Source organism: Saccostrea cucullata, unplaced genomic scaffold (assembly GCF_032062105.1).
Source record: "Saccostrea cucullata isolate Sc308-1 unplaced genomic scaffold, CSIRO_AGI_Scuc_v1 ctg3113, whole genome shotgun sequence".
NCBI classification, from domain to species: domain Eukaryota; kingdom Metazoa; phylum Mollusca; class Bivalvia; order Ostreida; family Ostreidae; genus Saccostrea; species Saccostrea cuccullata.
The window spans coordinates 38,182-63,406 of NW_026934224.1; the positions used below are offsets into that span (position 1 = coordinate 38,182).

Below are 25,225 nucleotides of genomic sequence, written 5' to 3' on the forward strand. Positions count from 1 at the left end.
TAATCGGGAAAAGGTAGCTATTATAGGCTTATGCTTATCTAATGTCACCTATAACTTCAACATAATCTGTCAAACTGAACGCGACATTTGTCGCAAATTTGTAAACAAAGTATAGACACGGCAGTTCTATTGTATCTTAACCAGTCCTTTCATTTATTAACTTGATCGTTCAAAGATTGAACAAATCGAAATAATTTGTTTTTACAGAAAATCTGCAATTTTATTATACAGCAATCGTGTTTCTCAAAACTATTAAGTACGGATTACTGTCTTGTTCAACCAGGAAGTTGGAACTCGTGACGTAGTGTCTAGAATGTATGCATTTCAAGCAAAGAGTTGTGAGTTCGATACCGGTTGGGTGCATTTTAAATTTTTTTTTATTATGCCCCCGGAAACGAAGTTTCGGGGGGTATATAGTTTTTGTCGTGTCCGTCTGTCTGTCTTTCTGTCTCTCTGTTTGTCCGCAAAAACTTTTATTCTTATTCATAACTTTTGATTTAGTAGAGCTATGAAATTCATATTTCACATGTGTATTTCTAGAGAGAAGACCTTCTTTTGGGTACCACCAAATTTGACCTTTTGACCTTGATCTTGAGGTTTGACCCACTTTTACACACAAATTTTGAATATTTACTTTGGCCATTTCTTTTAAACAATATCTATCAGGACATTTATACTTCACGTATGTATTTTTTGTGGCACGGCCTTTCATTGGATACCACAAACCTTGACTTTTTGACCTTGACCTTGGAGATTTACGTACTTATGAAAAATCTTTAAGCTTGACTATAACTTTTGAACAGAAAGTGCTAGGGCTTTCATACTTCACAAATGTAATTCTTGTGAGAAGACGCTTCATTTTACACCAAGGACTTTGACCCTTTGACCTTGGAGTTTGACCTACTTTAAAAATACAACTTTGACTATAATTTTTGAGGGGTTAGTACTAGACTTTTATGCTTCACATATTTTATTCTTGTAGAAAGACCTCTCATTTGATACCAAAAACCCTCACATTTTGACTTTGACCTTGGAGTTAGACCCACTTTTACACAAAAATTGCATATTTTTACTTTTGAATTTCATTCTTCAAATATAACTTCTTTTTGGCAAGACCTTTCATTAAAACCAAGAATTTTGACCTTGACCTTTGAGATTTCCGGACTTAGGAGAAAACGTCAACCTTGGAAATAACTTTCGAAGAGGAAGGGCTAGGGTTTTCAACCTTCACATATGTAATTCTTGTTACAAGATCTTTTAATCAGTACCAATAACCTTAACCTTCTGACCTTGATCTTGGAGTTTAACGTACATAAAAATCTTTTTTAACCTTATAACTTTTGAATGGTTAGGGCTAGGGCTTCCATCCTTCGAATATGTTATCTTTGTGGAGAGACCTTTCATTGGATACCAATAAACTTGACCTCATTACCTTGATCTTGAAGGTTTTTGTACTTATGAAAAAACTTAAGCCTGCTTTCATGTCTTGCAATTGTATTTCCAGTTAGAAGGCACTACTTTAGGTACCAATATATTAACTTTTTTATCTCAGAAAAGTTTAATCTTCACTATGTTGCTATACGGGGCATCAGTATTTCATAATCACAGTTTTTTGCACTTTAATGTTAGATATTTGCATATGTATACATTTTATGTTATATGATATTAATTATAAGTTCACATCATGTTTAACGTTTGAAAAATCTCTTCACTTCTAAAAAATGCAAAATTTCGATTTTAAAAGTATTAGACCATTACAGAATCTTTATTATATATTGCCATTTTGCACCTCTTATTATCCCACCCGGAACGAAGTTTTGGGGGGTGTATAGTTTTTGTCGTGTCCGTCCGTTCGTCTAGCTGTTTGTTTGTTTGTCCGCAAAACTTAAACCTTGTCCTAAACTTTTGATTTAATAGAGCTATGACTTTCATATTTCACGTGTGTACTCTTTGTGACAAGAACTTTCTTTGTGTACCACCAAATCTATCTTTTTGACCTTGACCTTCAAGTTAAACACATTTTAACAAAAAAAATCTAATTTTTTTTTTTATCTTTTAAAACAGTAGATACCAGGACATATGTATACTTCAAAAATCCATTTTTTGTTGAAAGACCTTTCATTGGATACTAATAACCTTGACCCTTTGGCCTTGGAGATTTATGTTCTTGTAAAATAACTTTTACCTTGGGTAAAACTTTTGAAAAGTAAGTGCTAGGGTTTTCATACTTGACATATGTAATCCTTGTGACAAGCCCTTTCATTGGATATCAAGTCGTTTGACCCTTTGACATTGGAGTTCGACCTACTTTTTACAAACTTTAACCTTGGCCATAACTTTTAAACGGTAAGGACCAACGCATTTATACTTCCCAAATGTAATCTTTGAGACATGGCCTTGTGCAGAAACCAATAACTATGACCTTTTGACCTTGACCTCGGGGTTTGTCTTACCTTTAAAAACGTACCCTCCCGCTTTTAAGTGTGTGGGTTGGTGGGGTGGAGGTGGGGTATGATTAAGGCACGATATACCTTAGTATGACCCAAAGGAAAACACTAGCTCCAATTATAGGAACCTCTTTGTAGTGACATTATTAAAACAAAGCTATGCTTTTGATAACTAATTAACAAGAGGCTCTGTGAGCAATGAGTTTGTTAAATGATACCCCCGTATCCCATAAAAATATAGTGGAAAAGTCAATGCTTTGCTATGAGAAACCCAAAATATGTGTAGGATCACAAAATTAAACAAGATGTTTTTGTGAGTGCAAATTTAATATATACGGTATTCTCGCTAAAAATACAATTGTAAAATATTAAATTTGGCCAAGACTAAAGTTTTTCACAAGTAAGGAATACTTCAAGGTCAAGGTCATTGATATCCAATGAAAGGTCTTGCCACAAAAATACATATGTAAATTATGAAAGCCTTAGACCTTACCTTTTAGATGTTATGGCGGAGGTTAAAGATGTTAAAAAGTAGGTCAAACTCCAAAGTCAAAGGTCTTGCTTTCAAATGAAAGGTCCTGTCACAAGGATTAAATATGTTAAGTATAAAGTATAACTGATTTTTGTTGCATGCATTTGTTTCTAATAATAGGCCCCATATCCGATAAAATAAGGTTCCAAAGTATTTCAATTTATTATTCAGAATTATTTGAAATATTTTATTTATTTTGTTAAAATCCTTCCTATCAATTTTTTTGAATGCCCATTGCTTTAAATTTCTCTTCTAAGTTTAGTGTTATAAAATATTGAAATAATAACCAACAAAGCTAAAAATAAAATCAACATAATTTTTATTTAAATTTACAAAAATAGACAAAAGAAAAACTAAAACAGCATTTTCTTGAGAACAGCTGGTTGGATCCTCTTCAATATCTGAAAAGATATATAATATCAAAGGGTAAAAACAATGATAAAAAGAAATAAAAAAAAATTGAAAAACTGTCAAAAATTTATAAACATCACAAAAATTCAGGTATGGATCAAATATCTTGGTACTGTTTTTTTTTTTATATAAGCACAAGTATTAAACAAATGTCACGCAAGGACATTGAAAGAAGTTCTTATTGTACATGTATTGTTTTTCAATTGGTTTAAGCGAAAATCATCGCGTTTCCACTCCAGTCAATGACAAAGACATGTACTGAGTGAATTCATGGTATTGAGAAAGGTAGATTTACTTACCGTTTTTATCCAACTTGCATGTGTTATTCAGTGCTATATATAACAAAACAAGTTAAGATGGTAAATGACCAAAAGCGGTAAAAGAAATTCCTAAAACCAAATGCAAATTCGTCTAAAACCTGCACGTTTCCCATTTGTAAACAGCTGACAATCAATGTTGATCAAACGTTTGGGTCATGCGAAATTTCACCGGGTATAACCATTCATTCGGGTGTATACAAATTGTTTGATAGGAAGATAATACATATGTCTTATCTGATCAAATGCATTCATTTTTAAAGAAAGGATAAGTATTGAGATACACTACATATTAATTGATGTGATATATTGCATCCACAATGTCGCATGTTGGTTAAGATATATCGGTGTTAAGTGAATTTGTATCTGATCATAATCAAAATGGCGTTTTTACGGAAGTTCCATGTTGTGACGTTGTCACAAGGATTAAATATGTAAAGTATGAAAGCACTTGGCCTAACCCTTCAAAAGTGATGGTTAAGGTTTACTTTTTAAAAGTATGTCAAACTGCAAGGTCAAAGGGTCAAAGTTCATAGTATCCAATGAAGGATTATATAAGTGAATTATGATATCACTAGCCCCAAGTGTTCAAAAGTCTTGTGACCTTGACTGTGACCTATATGCTAAAAATATTTTTTTCTGTAAACTTTTACATTCGCCATAAATTTTGAACCATAAAAGATAGAGACTTCATATTTGGTATGCATACACCACTGGTTAAGCTCTTTTAAATGCCACCATAGCCAATGACCTTGTGACCTTGACTGTGACCTACAGTGTATACGCTAAATACAGTTTTTTTTCTGCAATTTTAACCTTGGCCATAACTTTTGAACGAAGAAAGATAGAGACAATATTTATGAATACTTCACTAATGAAGCACATTTACATGCCACCAAGGCCAATGACCTTGTGACCTTGATTGTGTCATATATGCTAAAAATACCTCGTTTGGAACCATGAGAGATATAAACTGCATATTTAGTATGCATGATGCACTATTCAAGTTCTTTGTGACCTTGACTGTGACCTATATATTATAAAAAAATTTTTTTAACTTAACCCCCGGGTGCATAGTGTTTCAAAAAATGCATCTTGTTCATAAGTATAGAAATCTCCATGGTCAAAGTCCAAAGGTCAAGGTAACTAGTATCCAATGTAAGGTCTTGTCACATAGAATTCATACTGAGTATGTAAAGGATGGAAGTTTTGACCCTTACCGTTCAAAAGTTATGGACAAGGCTAAAAAATTTAAAAGTAGGTCAAACTCCAAGGTCAAGGTGAAAAAGGTCAAATTTGGTGGTTCAAAAAGAAAAGTCTTGTTACACGGAGTACACACGTGAAATATGAAAGTCATAGCCTCATTAAACCAAAAGTTAAGGACAAGATTAAAGTTTTCACGGCCAAACAGACAGAGATGCAAACGGACGGACACGGCAAAAACTATATACCCCAAAAACTTAGTTTACGGGGGCATAATGAGGTGCAAACTGGCAATATATAATAAAGATTTTATGATGGACTCATATTTTTAACATCGTAACTTTGCACTTTTTAGAGGTAATAAGATTTTTCAAACGTGAAACTTATGATCTGAACTTGTAAATAATATTACCGGTATAAAAAATAAAATGTATGCATGTGCAAATTTTTTCCATTAAAGTAAAAAAAATCTTATGCAAAAATAAAAGAAAATACTAGTAATCATTATGTAAACTTGTTAATAATATTTAATATAATATTTATTCAAAAACAAATGTTTCCCAATGAAAAAAAACTCTTATGCATAAAAGAAAAACAAAATACTGGTAATCTTATTGTTCCTGTGGCCTTTCCAACTTTAAAAGGTCTTTGGGTTGAAGAAATAAGAAAAAAAAACTTTAAAAAAAAAATTAAAATGCACCCAGCCGGTATCGAACTCACGACTCTTTGCTTGTAAGGGATACGTTCTAAACACTACGTCAAGAGTTCCAACTTCCTGGTTGAACAAGACAGTAATCCGTACTAAATAGTTTTGAGAAATACGATTGGTGTATAATAAAATTGCAGATTTTCTGTAAAAACAAATTATTTCAATTTGTTTAATCTTTGAACAAATCGAGCTAATAATTGAAAGCCTAGGATACAATAGAACTGCCATGTCTATACTTTGTTTACAAATTTGCGACAAATGTCGCGTTCAGTTTGACAGATTATGTTGAAGTTATAGGTGATATTAGATATGCATAAGCCTATAATAGCTGCCCTTTTCCCGTTTCCCAATCTACAATGATGAAAAACATCAAAGTTCAGGTTAGCTAACTGGACCCTTCCAGCCCCTACGACCCTGCGGAAATCTGTCAAGGGGTACCCCCTAAGGCCCCCTACCCACCCCCAGTGTTAGTTTGTTCAGGAGGCCGACAATGAATAAAATATGAATGCTGGAAATATGCCCCACGCACTTGGCACCACTGGGTGGTGCCACTACAGCCCCATTCTGAAAGTGGCAAATGATAGCCCTAGGGCCCCTCTACCTTGCCCCAATAATTATTTGATGAACACTTCAAGGATAAGGCGTATAATAGCTGCCCTTTTCCCGTTTCCCAATCTACAATGATGAAAAACATCAAAGTTCAGGTTAGCTAACTGGACCCTTCCAGCCCCTAGGACCCTGCAGAAATCTGTCAAGGGGTACCCCCTAAGGCCCCCTACCCACCCCCAGTGTTAGTTTGTTCAGGAGGCCGACAATGAATAAAATATGAATGCTGGAAATATGCCCCACGCACTTGGCACCACTGGGTGGTGCCACTACAGCCCCATTCTGAAAGTGGCAAATGATAGCCCTAGGGCCCCTCTACCTTGCCCCAATAATTATTTGATGAACACTTCAAGGATAAGGCGTATAATAGCTGCCCTTTTCCCGTTTCCCAATCTACAATGATGAAAAACATCAAAGTTCAGGTTAGCTAACTGGACCCTTCCAGCCCCTAGGACCCTGCAGAAATCTGTCAAGGGGTACCCCCTAAGGCCCCCTACCCACCCCCAGTGTTAGTTTGTTCAGGAGGCCGACAATGAAGAAAATATGAATGCTGGAAATATGCCCCACGCACTTGGCACCACTGGGTGGTACCACTACAGCCCCATTCTGAAAGTGGCAAATGATAGCCCTAGGGCCCCTCTACATTGCCCCAATAATTATTTGATGAACACTTCAAGGATAAGGCGTATAATAGCTGCCCTTTTCCCGTTTCCCAATCTACAATGATGAAAAACATCAAAGTTCAGGTTAGCTAACTGGACCCTTCCAGCCCCTACGAGCCTGCGGAAATCTGTCAAGGGGTACCCCTAAGGCCCCCTACCCACCCCCAGTGTTAGTTTGTTCAGGAGGACGACAATGAATAAAATATGAATGCTGGAAATATGCCCCACGCACTTGGCACCACTGGGTGGTGCCACTACAGCCCCATTCTGAAAGTGGCAAATGATAGCCCTAGGGCCCCTCTACATTGCCCCAATAATCATTTGATGAACACTTCAAGGATAAGGCGTATAATAGCTGCCCTTTTCCCGTTTCCCAATGTACAATGATGAAAAACATCAAAGTTCAGGTTAGCTAACTGGACCCTTCCAGCCCCTACGACCCTGCGGAAATCTGTCAAGGGGTACCCCCTAAGGCCCCCTACCCACCCCCAGTGTTAGTTTGTTCAGGAGGCCGACAATGAATAAAATATGAATGCTGGAAATATGCCCCACGCACTTGGCACCACTGGGTGGTGCCAGTACAGCCCCATTCTGAAAGTGGCAAATGATAGCCCTAGGGCCCCTCTACATTGCCCCAATAATTATTTGCTGAACACTTCAAGGATAAGGCGTATAATAGCTGCCCTTTTCCCGTTTCCCAATCTACAATGATTAAAAACATCAAAGTTCAGGTTAGCTAACTGGACCCTTCCAGCCCCTACGACCCTGCGGAAATCTGTCAAGAGGTACCCCCTAAGGCCCCCTACCCACCCCCAGTGTTAGTTTGTTCAGGAGGCCAACAATGAATAAAATATGAATGCTGGAAATATGCCCCACGCACTTGGCACCACTAGGTGGTGCCACTACAGCCCCATTCTGAAAGTGGCAAATGATAGCCCTAGGGCCCCTCTACCTTGCCCCATTAATCATTTGTGAACACTTCAAAGATTAGGCCTGTAATAGCTGATCTTTAATGGCGTTTTTGGGATAAAATGCAAAACAAGCAAAGTTCATAGTTGATAACTGGCCCATTCCAGTCCCTGGGACCTTTTGAAACGTTGACAAGGGATTCCCTCTAAGACCCTTAACTTAATGACCAATAATTGATGACGAATGATTGCTTGAAATATGACCCATGCACTTGGCACCACCTGGTGGTACCACTAAAGCCCCTTCTGATAGCAGGAAATAATAATCCTAGGGCCCTTCTATCTTGCCCTAGTAATGTTGATCACTTTATAAATCATGGGTATAATACCTGCCTGTAATATCAAAATTTGGAACCACTTAGTGGCACCACCACCACTTATTACTGATAGTGGTAATTTACAGTCTGATAGATTCATTAAGTTGTCCCAGTAATAATGTTCGAAACATACTTCAGCCTAGTTTACACTAATAATGTTCGAAACATACTTCAGCCTAGTTTACACTTGTGCTATATTTCTGTTTACAATCGTTATATATTAATCAAATTTCAGGTTAGCTTATTGGCCCTGTCATACTCTTGAGGTCCCTGAAGGAGTTGAAAAGGGATTCTTCCTGAAGGAGTTAACCATTTCCTAGTGCTTGTTTGTTCAATTGGATTAAAATTATAAAGTAATGCATTTCTTATTTTTCGGTTTTAAAAAAGAACAAAAATTGTTCAGGTGAGCCTTACTGCCTCTGAGTATCTGATTTATTATGTAATTAATTGTTGCATTAATTTGATAATCATTAACCATTAATTATCTAAAATAACCTATTAAAAACAGTACTGCGTCTGAGTACTCTCAGTTCTTTGATGAATTTCCTTATTGGCTGCTAGCTTCTACGCGCTTAATGGCTGCTGTTATTGGCTGCTAGCTTCAGCCTGGTTATTTCTTCTGCTCTTTCTGTTTATTGCACTTGTCAGTAGCCTTTCAACAGGTCAAATTTACTATCAAATTTTACGTTGCCAATGTTGTCAATATAGTCATTGTAACAGAATTTACCTTTCTAAAGTCTGTACATAATCGGCAGCTTCTGTCCGGCTTTGGTAGGCTCAGAATGTCACTGTCCAACATGTACTGCACTTCTCTTCTTAACTACTGCAATTTTATTAGATTAAAACCGTAAGGATGTTGTTTGATAGGCAAAGCGTCGCCCACTATGATATCATGACAAGCTGCATTAGTTTTCTTTGGAACAGAACATCCGAAAAGATTTGATGATACTCATTCATCAACTTTTTTACGTGTTCTTTTTGGTGAATGTTCAAATTTCTAAGTTTGGTATCAAAATCAGTTTTTCAAACAAGCACTCTAGTAATAATCTTTCTCATTTATCTCTACACTCATACCACTTTCAATACAATTTTCACAAGGGCCGTAATATCTTAGCTGTAAAGGATGACCAGTAATAGGAAAAAAGTATCACCTGGCTTAAAAATTCGATTTCTGACATTTTTGCCATACAACCATGTTTCATTTTCAACTGCTAATTTTATAAGCATTTTAAAGTAAATTTCAAAGGGTATCTAAGCGTATGACCGAACACCAGTTCAAAAGGACTGAACCTAAGAGACTCCTGGACTGCCTCACGAGCAGCAAATAGCACAAGATGAACCCCTTCATCCCAGTCTTTCTCATACTGGTAACAATGGGTCCTCAGCATTGTTTTAGGGCCTGATGAAAACCTTCTAGCGCCCCTGGGACTTAGGATGAGAAGCAGTTGATCTATAAACCTATTGCATAAGTAAATATTTTTAACAATTTTTTTAAAAAAATACCCTAAAAACATAAAATTCTTAGAGATATTACAAATAAAAATATTAACACATTTTAATCTTAGTAAAACAAATATTAAAGAATTCTACAATATATAGGCTATAAAATATTAGTATAAAAGTTAAGGGAAAGAGATTAATAGCTTTGTTATATTAAGCAGATTATCCAACCTTGTTGTTTCAGCCTCTGTCAGGAAGTGGTACTTACTACCCTAATTGGATTATCCCTGGTCATATTTAGACTTCCTTGATGGGTATTTCATGTAACAATATACTACCGCATATTTGAGTTCATCTCACAATATGCGTAGTTATCAAAGCTCTATCCTTTTATTATATGTCATCATTCACCTCCTTTTTGTAGAAAAACTAATAAATGAGATAAGCCGGAATTTATTTATCCATCCAAACAGTGCCAGTACTTAGTCACTAGGTTTACGGGTTATCTCCCCTTTTCTATGCATCAATGAAAGTGAATGGTGGGTGATGAAAGTATCCGATTTATTTTTTTGTATTATGAAATACCCTCCCACCTCAACCCTTGAGCTAGGTGTTGAGTATATACCCTTTCTCCTTTTGTTTGTTTAAATTACATTTAAATTGTTTTACATGGTTTAGCTATACCCAATTTATTGAAGTAAGGAATGTTATTGAGAATCTTTTTCTTTGTGGGTTTTTGTTTTTGTCTTTTCAGGTATTAGAGATTTTTAGAGTATTAGAGTGACGTCGCCGGACGTATTTTGACGTTTTCATTAGATTAAGCTTGACATTTTAAACAACATTGCTTCTTTGACGTATTAAAATGCCTGCCCTTTTTTTCTAGACATCATTCGAAAGATCATGGAATTCTACAATTTCTTTTTTTATACACGCTTTAACAAAATGTTTCTAGGTAAAAAGTTATCGTTGAAAAGGTGTCAAATTTTTTGAAATTCTTGATAGGACTACTTTCGGGCCAAAGCGAGCGTCGGCGTTTCGAACTTCCGGTGACAATGATTTACTCAATTCACATCTCTAAAAGTTGCTCTAGATAGATATCATCACTGAAAATTTCATACTTCTATCTTCAACGGTTTTTGAGAACATCGCCGGACAAAGTGACCCCCTTAAAATGACAAAATTAGATTTTTTGATGTTCTATGAGACCTGAAAGTTTCATGAAAATCCATCAAGCCGTTTCCGATAACTGGCGTGCACAAAATCGGTAAGAAGAAAAAAAATAACTAGAGCAAAGCTCGTTGCAGAGCAACGAGAAGGTCTTCCGTGCTGTTTGACCGGTAGTAATTTTCATTTAAAAAAAAAGAGTAATGACGTCAAACAAGAGGCCCAGGGGCCACAGCGCTCACCTGAGCACATCAGGCTTGAATTTACACCCCCTTCCATGCGTTCATCATTTGAACAAACTAGAATCTACACTACAGGTCTGAGGATGATTCCATATAAATACCCCAGGTATCACTAATCATAGCTTTGAAGTACTTGAAAAGAAGATTTTAAAAGGCTTCCCTATATTTCCCTGTGTAAAACTTGGGTCGGCCATTTTGGCCCCACCATATCCCAAGGGCAGGGGGTCATGATTTGTACAAACTTGAATCTACACTACCTGAGGATGATTCCACATGAATTTCATCTTTCCTGGCCCAGTGGTAATTGAGAAGGATTTTTAAAGATATTTCCTATATATTCCTATGTAAAACTTGGGTCGGCCATTTTGGCCCCATCCTTGCCCCGGGGGTCATGATTTGAACAAACTTGAATCTACACTACCTAAGGATGATTCCACATGAGTTTCATCTTTCCTGGCCCAGTGGTTCCGGAGAAGAAGATTTTTAAAGATTTTTCTTATATATTCCTATGTAAAACTTGGATCGGCCATTTTGGCCCCACCCTTGCCCCGGGGGTCATGATTTGTACAAACTTAAATCTACACTACCTGAGGATGATTCCACATGAGTTTCAATTTTCCTGGCCCAGTAGTTCTGGAGAAGAAGATTTTTAAAGATTTTTCTTATATATTCCTATGAAAAACTTGGGTCGGCCATTTTGGCCCCACCCTTGCCCCAGGGGTCATGATTTGAACAAACTTGAATCAACACTACCTGAGGATGATTCCACATGAGTTTCATCTTTCCTGTCCTAGTGGTTCTGGAGAAGAAGATTTTTAAAGATTTTTCCTATATATTCCTATGAAAAACTTGGGTCGGCCATTTTGGCCCCACCCTTGCCCCAGGGGTCATGATTTGAACAAACTTGAATCAACACTACCTGAGGATGATTCCACATGAGTTTCATCTTTCCTGTCCTAGTGGTTCTGGAGAAGAAGATTTTTAAAGATTTTTCTTATATATTCCTATATGTTAAACTAGGGTCGGCCATTTTGGCCCCATCCTTGCCCCGGGGGTCATGATTTGAACAAACTTGAATCTACACTACCTAAGGATGCTTCCACATGAGTTTCATCTTTCCTGGCCCAGTGGTTCTGGAGAAGAAGATTTTTAAAGATTTTTCTTATATATTCCTATGTAAAACTTGGGTCGGCCATTTTGGCCCCACCCTTGCCCCGGGGGTCATGATTTGAACAAACTTGAATCTACACTACCTGAGGATGATTCCACATGAGTTTCATCTTTCCTGGCCCAGTGGTTCTGGAGAAGAAGATTTTTAAAGATTTTTCTTATATATTCCTATGTAAAACTTGGGTCGGCCATTTTGGCCCCACCCTTGCCCCGGGGGTCATGATTTGAACAAACTTAAATCTACACTACCTGAGGATGCTTCCACATGAGTTTCAATTTTCCTGGCCCAGCGGTTCTGGAGAAGAAGATTTTTTAAAAATGCCATTAATTTTTAACAAATTCATGATTATCTCCCCTTGGAAAAGGGCGTGGCCCTTCATTTGAACAAACTTGAATCCCCTTTACCCAAGGATAATTTGTGCCAAGTTTGGTTGAAATTGGCCCAGTGGTTCTTGAGAAGAAGATGAAAATGTGAAAAGTTTACAACAACGACAACGACTACGACGACAACGACGACGACGACAACAACGACAGACAACGGACAAATTTTGATCAGAAAAGCTCACTTGAGCCTTCGGCTCAGGTGAGCTAAAAATGGTTTAAATCCTTTAAATCTATGTTAATTTATGCAAAAATAAGCCATTTTTTCTACTTCCGGTTTGACCGGAAGTGACTCTGACGGACGGAAAATTATGTTTTATGCTTGCAGTGACAAATATTTTCCAAAAGCGTGTCAAGAACGGCGAAAATACGCATTTTCTGACTTCTTCTGGTTTGGCCGGAAGAGACGTCACCGGACATTTTCTGACCCCAATAGATTTAACTTGACATTTTGAACAACTTTGCTTCTTTGATGTATTACAAATTCTCCATACTTTTTGAGATATCGGGAAAAAACTATTGGTCCCTTTAGAATCCCTTAATTTAGGGGTCAGCCCTTTTTTCAAGATATTTTTTTTATATAGCTCTTTGATGAGGTATTTCCATAGATATATGGACTTCACAGAAATGCATTTCGACCGAACACGAAGTGCGAGGTCGATATGCTTTAATGAGAAGTCGATATATTCTGGATTGACCGAATTGAAAGGCTACATTTGTTATATTATTTTTTTTAATTGATTGAAAAGATCACCATAGGTTTTCTCTCTTGTCTCTTTTTAACACTGAGAGACTAGAGATTACAATAATTTTTAAGCTCATTTCAAATTACTTTTCCAATCATATCAGTTATGTAAAACTTTCAATTAAAAACAAATAAAGCTGCGTCGACTATTAATAAGACATCCAAGCAGGCAATAATGTACGAGGGATGATCAAAAAGTTCGCGAACTAATTGAATAACTTCCATAACAGAAATAATATTTGGTTTCAGTGTTGTTTATATTTTAAATGAGTCCTCTCCGATTTTAATGCACATCTGCCACCGTTCTGTGCATGCGCGAATCACGTGATAAAGGCGGTCACGTGACCCCCTCCGAAGTGCTGAAAGATTTTTCTGAGTTTTATATTTTTCTCCGTGTAAGTGAATTTTTATAACAAGAACAGTTCATTTGTCAGAAATGGACAATCTCGGCAACAGAATGGGTGGATAAGAATATCCTTTCCAAAAATAAGCATGGCGACCAGCAAAACCCTCATCTTCTGTCTCGGAAGAGACGTTTGTTCAAGGTGGATAGAGAATGGGTGCCTCCTTCTTATCATATCTAATATGTTTTAAATCTAAAGTAAACAATATCTTAGGTATTTAATAATTATATTATTGTTAAAATATTCAACTATTTTTCAAAATGTAAATTGGACGTCTTTGATAGCAAATTGCTTACTTAAAAACATACCTCCTTTTAAACTTGCTTTCACAAGTGTCATTATAAAACCCTCTGCCTTCCTTCACTAAAACTACCAATCCAATCATTGATTGAATTTATAGGAAGTCATTTGTCTTAATAAACTGTGTACAAATTATTATACGCTACTTCCAAGGGATTTTTAAGATAAACAATAAGTTTTACAGTCGGTTGTTAAACGAGTACGACTGCGGCAGCCATTTTTCGTCACAACTGACCTACATAGTGACGTCATTTTCACATTATGACGTCACAAACAAGGAGAAAAGCTTTATTTAGCATATGTTATTTATAGAACTTGTGTATGGCTATGTGTGTACCAAATTATTTTCTAATCTTAATTGTGGTTTTGTAGATATAGAGATAGTTCGCGAACTTTTTGATCACCCCTCGTACTTTTGCGAAATAAACAACGTTATTCAGTGAACATGGTGTTACGAATAACAATTGCTCAGCTGGCATATTCCATGATGCGCGCTAGCGGGTGTGACCGGGTGGCAGGGGATGCTCACTCCTCCACGCCAACTGATCCTACCTCTGATGTTTTCGAAATCCATGTTTGCTCCGCTCCTCTTTTGTAATGTTAAAGCAATATGAGCTGCAACTTTGATGTCGGATTTTTTTTTGTAAAATTGTAATTAGCTATTTCAATGACGGAAACAATCACGTTGATAAACATCTGTTGTTCATATTTGCGATGGAAGAACTATTTATATGCTTCGATTGATTCAAATTACATCAATGTCGTCCTGTACAATAATGATTTTTATCTAAAATGAAATTGTATATTGGATTGAATATAGCAGTCTTTCTTCTACTTTATTTTAGTCTAATTGTTCATGAAGGTTTAAGGACAGATGATACAAACAAAAATGGATGTCTGGATTGGTATATATTTTTAGCCTAATTTTCATAGTAAATGATCAGACGCAAATAATAAATTTCTAGAATATTAAGAATTTGTAAATCTTCTGTGATGTTCAAAATTCTTCCTCTCTGAAACCATCCTTATTTATCTATACATATATTTTTCATTTCAAATCTCATTTTTTTTTTTGAAAATTTGAATAAAAAATTAGAAACTTCGACGTAAACGTTATTCATTTTACTCATTAAAACATGACTCCGGTTGTTAATTTCATATTTTTTGACAAAAGTTTATTTGTATCATCTGTCCTGAAGTTATATGACCACGTAGTTTTGGGTCTAAAAGATGTGTCGTTGATCGGGCAAGAGGGAATGTTTGCAGGGGAAGTGAGTGGAGTCATTGTCCGGAAGTAGTAGAGCCGTATTTTAAGGACTCTTACCGATGTCACATATAGAAAGTCCAAAGTAACGGGGAATAAGTATGGTTTCCAAATTTATTTAAGGAATCACTGTCTAGTTAGTATAGTATGCCAGGGCATCAACAATAGTGAGAAACATGGGATTTCGCCCGTTATGCATAAATTATCCCATGTTTCCCAATATCGTTGATGTCCCTGGCATACTATACTAACTAGACAGTGATTCCTTATATTTCCATTTCATTGTGATATAAAATTGCAGATTTAGAGTTTAAAAATGTAGGCATAGATTTAAATTAAACGAGGACTCCCATGCCAATTTCAATAGTTCTCGCCCCTTGACGTCAAACACAAAGGCAGACGCACTAGATTTACATGCATACTTGGCCTCCCTAGCGTCAGGTACAGAGAGAGAGAGAGAGAGAGAGAGAGAGAGAGAGAGAGAGAGAGAGATGCACACGAGATTCGCTTGCATATTTAGGACTCCCTAGCTCCTGACCTATCGACCTGCCTAATTTACATTCCGGTAGAATTATCAAGAAACCAGCTCCTCTAACTTTCAAAGAGTTATCGTAGAGAAAAAAATTAGAAATGAAAATACTAGTATTATAAAGTCACAACGATGGAAATGACAAACATGGAACAACAATAAATAATAACCAGTTGGATATGGCTGTAGCCTCCAAATTGTTAAAAGTAGAAATAGTTACAGCATGATAGGGGAACGAGTCGGACGTGTGGCCGGTAGTACACCCGGTCTCCGAACTGTTAAGTATAATTTAACAATCGAATTTATGGGAAAATGATTAATGAGTTAAAACTGACAGGTGTTGACAATGAGTAAAAGTGATACTGTGAACAATTAATGCAATGCTTTGATGACATGGACATAAAGAACACAGATAATTAAATATTTACATTGTGTTTGTTAAAGTGATTAAAAGGTCCTTAGGCATAAACACTCTGCTCCTTGGGTTCTGACAAGTGTCACTCAGTAATTAAATGTATACTTAATAAGTTAATACGAGAAAATTTGTAAAATACAATTCTAAAACAAAATAATTTCAGAATATAAAAACTAAAATTAAGGTAGTCCCACTCTTAAAAAAGTTTTACTAAGTAGTCATTTTTTACTTGAAATAACAAAGATAAAAAATAAATAATTACTAAGCATTTACTTAAGATTTTAAATCAATTACTGAAATATATACCAATTACTAGATTCAAATGTTTTACTTGATTTTTGTATTTTAAAGAATTGTTTTACTTACATACTTAAACGTTTTACTTAGTAATTTATATTTACTTAAATTTGTGTATATAAGTAATAACATTACTTGGTCTTTACTTACATTTTACCACTATTTACTACATAATTATTATTTTAATGCCCCCGTAAACGAATTTTCGGGGGTATATAGTTTTTGTCGTGTCCGTCTGTCTGTCTAGCTGTCTCTCTGTTTGTCTGTTTATCCGCAGAAACTTTAACCTAGCGGAGCTATGACTTTCATATTTCACACGTGTATTCCTTGTGACAAGACCTTTCTTTGAGTATCACCAAATCTGCCACTTTGTCCTTGACCTTGGAGTTTGACCTACATTTCAAAATTGGTAACCTTGACCATAACTTCTGAAGGGTTGAGGCAAGTGTTTCCATATTTCACATATGTATTTTTTTATGGCAAGACCTTTCATTAGATACCAATTACCATGACCTTTTGACCTTGGAGATATCAAGAAATCCCACTAATTTAAATTTGCATATAAGAAAAGTTTAACCTTTGCTATGTTGCATACAGGGCGTAAGTGTTTCACAAACACATCTTGTTTGAATTTTATTTTATTGATTTACTTAAAACAAGAATGTATTTACTAAATCAAGGAGAATTCAGATCAGTAAATTACTTAAATATGGTAGTCTAATCACTAATTGTCTGTGAGGAGGAGTTATCTTTCTTTTAAATATTCCGGCATGTGAAAAAAAGTAACACTAATTAAAATGCGATATTAAGTACTTGAAATGTTTAACCATTTTTAAAATGGTCTTTAAAAATATACAACTTATTCAATTTTTAAGGCTTTCGTGGTTGGAATCAAATGTTTCATTGTTATATATAATAAAACAATTACAAAGAAATTGGCAAAAGAAATAGAAAGTATAATTGTTTCCACAATAAGTAGATTTCTTCTATTAAACTATTCAGAGGGCCCAATAAGGGAACTCTGATAAAGAAATCTGTGAGTAGTACTCACATGTCAGAGGGTCGGTACCTTGCAGTGTTTCTAGTAAATAATGTCGATTTTAGTAAATATGATAAGTATTTCATTTACTTAGTATTCTTTTGAGTAATAATATTCTAGATTTTAATTAATTTCAGAATTACATTTACTTAGTAATAATTCATAAAATTTAGTAAATAGAAAACATATAATCTCTAGATTAAGTAATAATAATTAACAAAAATGAGTAGTTCATTTACTAACTTAAAGTAATACAATTCCTATAATTTAAGTAATTCTATTGATACTTAGTAAATCATTTTATAAGTAAATGAATTCATCCTTATTACTAATTATGTTAACAATTACTAACCATGATAGTCATTTACTTGCTATTCTGACTAAATGGATTACTAATAATTACTAGTTTTTCCTTATCTAATATCTTATTTTAAAAACAACAAGTAAAACTTTTTTTAGAGTGCCGATCTTCGGGTTTATAAAATTAGCAGTTAAGTAATCAAAAGTAGTCATAAAATTATCTCTGAATCCACAAAGTTATGTAAATTTATCCACAGTATTTCTTTAAAGTTAAAGATTAAAGTTAATCATATTATGTAGGGGAAATTGTAAAATCTTCAAAATTTTTGCATAAAAAGCGAAATGGGATATCAGCAATGCATTTTCTAATTTCAAATTGATCAACAAATATATTTTGGGTTAAAAAACGATAGGTATCCAGGCATATGGGGGAAAGTTTCATGATTTTTATACTTATTTGGTATTTTTTGTCTTCTATTTCTGTCATGTATTCTATAGTACATAGTGTAAAAGGCTTTTGTTGTCATTGCAAGACACCACAAATCACTTTTTATTTCATATCATGCTAATCAGCATCGGTATCAAAAGCTGGATTTAAGAAAATTTTATTTCTCTAAAACTATTTTTTTTTCCTTTTATAGGGTACAAATTTCAACTTTTATAAGACCTTTTTCAAAGACTTCGAAAAACCTTGAATCTTATAAAGATGAATAAAATGAATATTGTTGCATGAAAAAAAAAAATCATTTTCAACCTTCATTTTGATGCATTTCAAATTAAATATTAATTTTTGGAGTTATCCTTCCTGGCTGAGGATCGGATATCCTTAAATAATAACATTTAAAGACAAAAATGAATTTAAACGTAAAACAGTCAATTTCACACTGTGATAGTTACATAAAAAATTATCATAATAACACATTTTAACAGCAAAATAAAGTATTTAAAAATGCAGTTTATATTGCTTTAATTAGACTTTTTAGCTCGAATACTGTTCGTTATCTATGAAGAATTTTATAGGATATTTTCAGCTGAACACGATTAGTAAAATGATTTGTCCGGTCTCCCTGGTGTAGAATGACGCATGCTTTACAACACTAGCAAGCTACAAACATATATTTGCGAACTTCTTCAACGGCAGGAGAGTAAGATATAAAAGAAAATAATGAAAATTGTAATACAGGTAAAAACAAGGAGCATTGAAAAGAATATACATTAACAATACATATATAGCATTAAAAAGCTAGTGTTAAAATAATTGTAAATAAACACTGATGCAGCAAGATTATTTAAGGCCAAACAATTATGCACTGATGGGTCCTCAGCGGGGAGTTTTGCATCAAAGCGTACGTAACAGTACACCCTTTATTTATAGAATATGACGCAGACAATACCTGATGAAAACCTTTCGCAGACAGGTATTTTATTATAATTATTTTTTAACAATTTCAGATAAATAATATTTTAACCAAATGATTAATCATCGAAAAAGATATAAAGACCGTTACAGATGTTCCCGGTGAAGAAGCAGCAACGCTCCCCTAATCCCTAATTTACAGGTGTGCCTAATTGTAACAGGGACCCTGTAAGCTCCCCTAATCCCTTTTTGTGCCTAATTCCTGTTATTTTTTTAAAAATATGATCAGTATAGAAGGATTTCATCAAAAAATTATAAAAGTACAAAGATATCAACTACGCATTGTACAGGCACGCACGTGCATGCACATGCAAGATGATCATGGCATGTTGTCCAAAAATTAACATTATATCTATGTTTATGAGAATCAATAATTTTAAAAAATCTTTACTATATACATTTTACTGTTTTTCAAATATATTGGTCATTTTGCGTATTTCGCGCGCGCACGTGCATGCATGCATGTTCGTGCATTTAATTTTGATAGTATCATAATGTAGAAAACCATTATACCTATTCATATTCTAAATTTTATTCCGTTTTGTTGAAAACTAAAATAAGTTATAGGCATTTAAAGTTTCAGCCAATCAGATTGCAGCACACATGCACGCGCGCATGCTTTTCATCATAATTCTTATATATTATGCTGTACTTCTTCATAATGTATAACCATGTTGAAAATTTCAAAGTATTCGGTCGAGAAAACAAGAAAGATATTGAGACTTAAGTTTCAGCAAATCAGAGAGAAGCGCACGTGCATGCGCGTGAGATGTTGCTATTTTGACCATGTCCTCTTGTCTATGCTTCAAATATATCCTTATATTATTATGAGTTTTAAAGCATTTCATCAAAAATTGAAAAAGTAACATTTATATCAATCATATTGGACATTTCTCGTGTTGCACGTGCGCGCTCTTGCAAGCACACGTGCATCCGCGTGCTTTCATAATAATTCTTATATATCATGCTGTAGATCTCCCTTATATATGACTATATTCAAATACCAAAAAACAAAAAAGAAATTGAAGGTTTTTTTTTAAAAAACCGAGTGAAAAAGCTTATTATGTCGGCCGCTAAATTAGATAATGGAGTCAACGCATCAATTTATTGCCTTGTAATGGCATCCCTAGTAGAAGATACAAGTATCTCCGGTTGGGGTTATAGACGCAGAATAAAACGAGGGACTTCAGAATGAAATACTATATTCGGATATGAGCTAAATCAACAACATTAAAACTTACGACTTTTCACTTTTATATACAATTATTCCCATCTATAAATTAAAGTCCATGTTTACTGACATCATTGACAGTTGCTTTTTTTTTAAATAAAATGGAATTTGTTAATTTACTTAACTTGTCATTGGTCATTAGCAAAATTACTTTGTTAATAACATTCAGACTATACGCACAAGTACTCTTATGTCGATGTCTAAAAGATACCCGAGTTTCTGATTGACAATATCTATGTGGTTTTTGGAGACCAGGGGCTCGTTTCATCAAAAGTCGTAAATTTAAGCCTTAACTTAGACGTACTCCCGGGGCTTACGCCAAAATTTAGTCGGGCGTTGCGTTTCACCAAGTGGCGTAAGTCTAGTCGTAAAAGATACGCTTAGTCACAGGACTAAGTCATTGACAACGTTGCATTGCGCAGGCGCAAAAACATAAACATTGCCCAATGCGTACAAACATAAATAAATTGTAGCACGTCAAAGTACAGAATAACACAGATTATTATGGAAAGCAACAGGAGACCCCCAAGTCATGTTCTATATATTCACAGTAATTCAATCTTGGGCTGTCATGTTTACAATCCCGGCCAAGTCATGATCGGCCACACGGGACTCCCAAGTCATGTTCTATATATTCATAGTAATTTAATCTTGTGTGGTCATGTTCTATATATTCATAGTAATTCAATCTTTGGCGGTCATGTTCTATATATTCATAGTAATTCAATCTTGTGCGGTCATGTTCTATATATTCATAGTAATTCAATCTTGGGCGGTCATGTTCTATATATTCATAGTAATTCAATCTTGGGCAGTCGTGTTTACAATCCCGGCAATCAAGTCTATATATTCTTGTAATTCAATCTTCGGCCACACGGGACCCCCAAGTCATGTTCTATATATTCATAGTAATTCAATCGGTCATGTTATGATTGCATCTCTGACCAAGTCAGGTTTGGTTTGATAGCATAACATGGCCTTCTTATCTTTGCCGGTCATGATTTGACAACCCTGGCCTAGTCAAGATATATCCCATGTTTTACATCTTGACTAGGCCATGATTTTCTATCCCAAGATTGCATTGGCCAAGATACATTACTTCCAAACGCAGTCAAGATTTCTTCAAGCGTCAGTCCTGGCCAAGTCAGGATGCAATGTCAAGCGTCAATCTTTGCTTAGTCATGATGTGTTTTTCAAACGCAGGCAAGATTTATGGTCATGATTGCATTGCGCCAGGATGTATGACTTCTCAAGATTGCAAATGCAATGCGCTTCCCTAACAACGAAAACCCGCTAAAAATGTGTATTGGATTTGCTCCTCAGCTGACAGTGACAAATAGGCCTAACGTAAGTACAGGTGAATTTTTCCTTGTAAATCTATATGAATATCTTACTTTGTTGTTCTAATTATGTAGTTTATGCAGTATCTATTTTAAATAAGTGATATGAACAGTATTTCAAATAATCGAAAATATTCTGCAGTTTTCATCGAGGAAATTCGAAATTGTGTATCGACAAATTAGTAATTCTGTGAAATTATGAACATAAACAAATAATGTTTCGTATGATCCGTTAAGAATCAAGTTGTTTACAATATACTTTCATAAGAATATATTCAAGTGCAAATTATAGAACTATTTTAAGATTGGTTATCGATCTACAGGTAGGTATTCTTTCATGTCTTGTAATTAATTCTTTTGTATTATTTGCAGATAATTTACATGACTAATTCATCCATATTAAAAGATTATAAATGTAACTATTTATAGTATCTCAGATTGACATATGCTGACTGGAGTCTATGGCTATGGGAACCATTTCGCAGTAATTAAGAATGTGCAGGAGAAAGTGGTACACTTCATTTCAATCGCATCTTTCGACAAGCGGAAATCCATGGTCTACCTGGAATAAGTTTATTTGGCACCAAGACAACCTTTCTCCAAGGTCAAAGATCAAAGGCCAGAAGTGATGTCAGCTGCAACAATGGCACTATGTAACAATGATTCTGTGAAAGTTTCATTAAATTTCATTCAGTGGTATAGGAGGAGTTACCGATAAGAGATGGGTACCCAAGGACAGACATCCCGATCAATACATACCCTCCGGCTTTTCAAGTTAAAAATTAATTTAATTTAAATAAAAAAATGATTTAGAACCAAATGTTCACAAAAAAGAGAAAATAAAAATAAAAACAAAGCTAATAGAATATAAAAAAGCCCAAATCTAGATAGCAACAGCATTCCAAGAGAAACAATCAACCTAACACAACCAACAACAAAGACAACCGACCCAACGTCGCTAAAACAATAGTTGTTAGTAAAATCACTACGAAAAATCGCAATATTCTGTCATCATTGAGATAAATTCAATTCTCCACAGTTTACAATTACACAAAATTTCAAAGGAAATTGAGATAAAAAAAAATCATTACATGTCTTTTGATGTCATAACTTGAATTTTTAAACGTTTTATGATTTCCTTTATTCAACTTATGTAGAGGGTTTACTAATGAAATGACAATGGTTTTGCGTAAAAGGACAAAATCATGAATCAGTTGGATATTATATTCTTAAGTTTTCACTCCAACCTGTCTTTCACAGACTTTTACTCGACCCTGCGTTTTCCAAGGAGGTCCAAGGTAACTTTTATTTCTTGCTTTAGTATATGAATTTATAACCTTGCAAATTCTAGGCAGAGGGGGGGGGGGGGGGGGGCTGACCACCCAAACCTCCAGACTTTTTTTTTAGATCCGCGCATGGTGTATTCAATATTTGCTTATATGTTCATTGTATCGAACATAGAACTTGCAAATGGTGACTTTTAACAGTCCTTGTTTTCTTCATCAATGAGAAAGTATCTATGAGCCCGACCCTGTACCATATTATGTGATATTCCATGTCTCCCATATACAGATGGAATAGTCGAGTACGAGAAAAACTCTTTTAGGAAAAAGCGTTTCAAATATGTTGAAACCAGCGTGTTTAAGATAAAGGATTTTTGATTTCATAAAATGCAGCTTCACTGCATACACATTGAAACAAAACTTTATTTGATATAAAAGGATGGAATATGCAATAAATTAACTGAAACGTGACTTACCGTCTACTGAAAATTGACATAATGGCAGAAGATAGTGATTTCTATCACATTCATAATTGCTATTGCTATTAATAAATAAGCGTTGATTGGTGAATGAGACTAAACCAACAGTATATCATGTTCCTTTGTAGTATATAAGGCCTTAAACTCAATAATTAATTTATCTGCAGTCTTAAAATCAGTTGAATAATATGGATAAGCTCTTGTTCTTGGTTGTAATGACCATACTCTTCCATGTGGCCCTGACGACCGGTAGGTTTACTTTATTCGTTATACCCTCTATCTCTTTCCTTTGATCATAATTAAATGTTTCTTTTCATAATAATATTTGAGTTGCTATGGCAATTCCATTCAACGACTGAAAAAGAATTTAAATGCAATTTAATATATCATTGCGTATAAATATATGCTATTAGTTTTTTTTATCAGAGATGATAAAGTTGACCGTTTCATTTTTTTTTTTACGGTTATTCATATATACTATGAGCGAAGAAAATATATTGAAATATATTGAAATATCAGCTGTATCAGTGATAAAGAGTTAAAAAAAAAATTACAGGGTAATGAAATAAAGTAATTTTTTTTACCTGTTAATTTATTTAATTATTTTCTTAACCATCTCTCTTTCTCTCTTGCTCTCTCTCTCTCTGTCATTCTCTCTCTTTTCTCTCTCTCTCTCTCTCTCTCTCAATGTTTTGTCCTTTTTGTAAAAAAAGTTTTTTTCAAAATGCAAGTAATTTTTTTAAAAGAAGAAAAAAAATTTCACCTGTTACAGATTTTGGATATGATGAATTCGGAAACGTAGCATACGATATCACAAGAGGAGGTCACGGGGGAGAATATGAAGAATTGAAAAGAGGATCAGGAGGATTTACAAGCTTTGGAAAATGGACTGGAGGATTCGGAGGTGGAAGATTGATAAGAGGAAGAGGAGGAAGATAATATGGAGGATCAGGAAGATTTGGGTGATTCGGAGGACTACGATACAAGAAGCACTAAAAACGAAACTTGCATTCATTTATGTTCGATCAAATTGTACTCGATTGTTTGTTGTCAAACGCAGACATATCTATATTTCAGCCAAATTTAAACGGAAAATTGTATTTGAAAAATTTGTAATAAAATCTTGGATTTAACATCAGCTTTGTTTTGATATAAAATAAATTCATTATATTATGTGCATAAATGGATAAATGATCTAATTCCAATACAGTTATCTACTATATGTACCAAAGCGGGTTTTGACTTCTGGAAATTCTTGAATTGCTACTTTTTGCGAAAGCTTTCAACGGAAAGCTTTTCCTCTCGCCTCTTACCAATTAATCCAATTTCTGTACCTTGTCAAATAAATTTACTTATTTTTATAGAGGAAAATAAAACAAACATGAATTTAAACCCGTTTATTTGATATTGGCGATTGTTGGTCGTGGTGTATGTAAAAAGTAAAAAGGGGTCACCAAGCGTAAAAGGCGATCCCAAATAATATAACAACAAGCAGCAGCAGCAAACAACATGAAAGCACAATAGTATAGAACTCATAATAAACATAATAATGGTAAACACGACTGCCCAAGATTGAATTACTATGAATATATAGAACATGACCGCCCAAGATT

General features: G+C 34.7%; 2 long non-coding RNA genes across 2 annotated transcripts; one reads left to right on the top strand and one right to left on the bottom strand.

Moving 5' to 3' along the window:
• Window positions 1-3,281: 3,281 nt before the first annotated feature.
• Window positions 3,282-3,778, bottom strand: LOC134240230 (uncharacterized). Its single transcript, XR_009986396.1, has 2 exons — window positions 3,690-3,778; window positions 3,282-3,380 (listed from the first exon to the last, which is right to left on the bottom strand). It is a non-coding gene; the product is annotated as an uncharacterized LOC134240230 (long non-coding RNA).
• A 19,980-nt stretch (window positions 3,779-23,758) lies between these two features.
• On the top strand, window positions 23,759-24,745 carry LOC134240227 (uncharacterized). The gene is made up of 2 exons (XR_009986393.1): window positions 23,759-23,861; window positions 24,385-24,745. It is a non-coding gene; the product is annotated as an uncharacterized LOC134240227 (long non-coding RNA).
• Window positions 24,746-25,225: the final 480 nt, after the last annotated feature.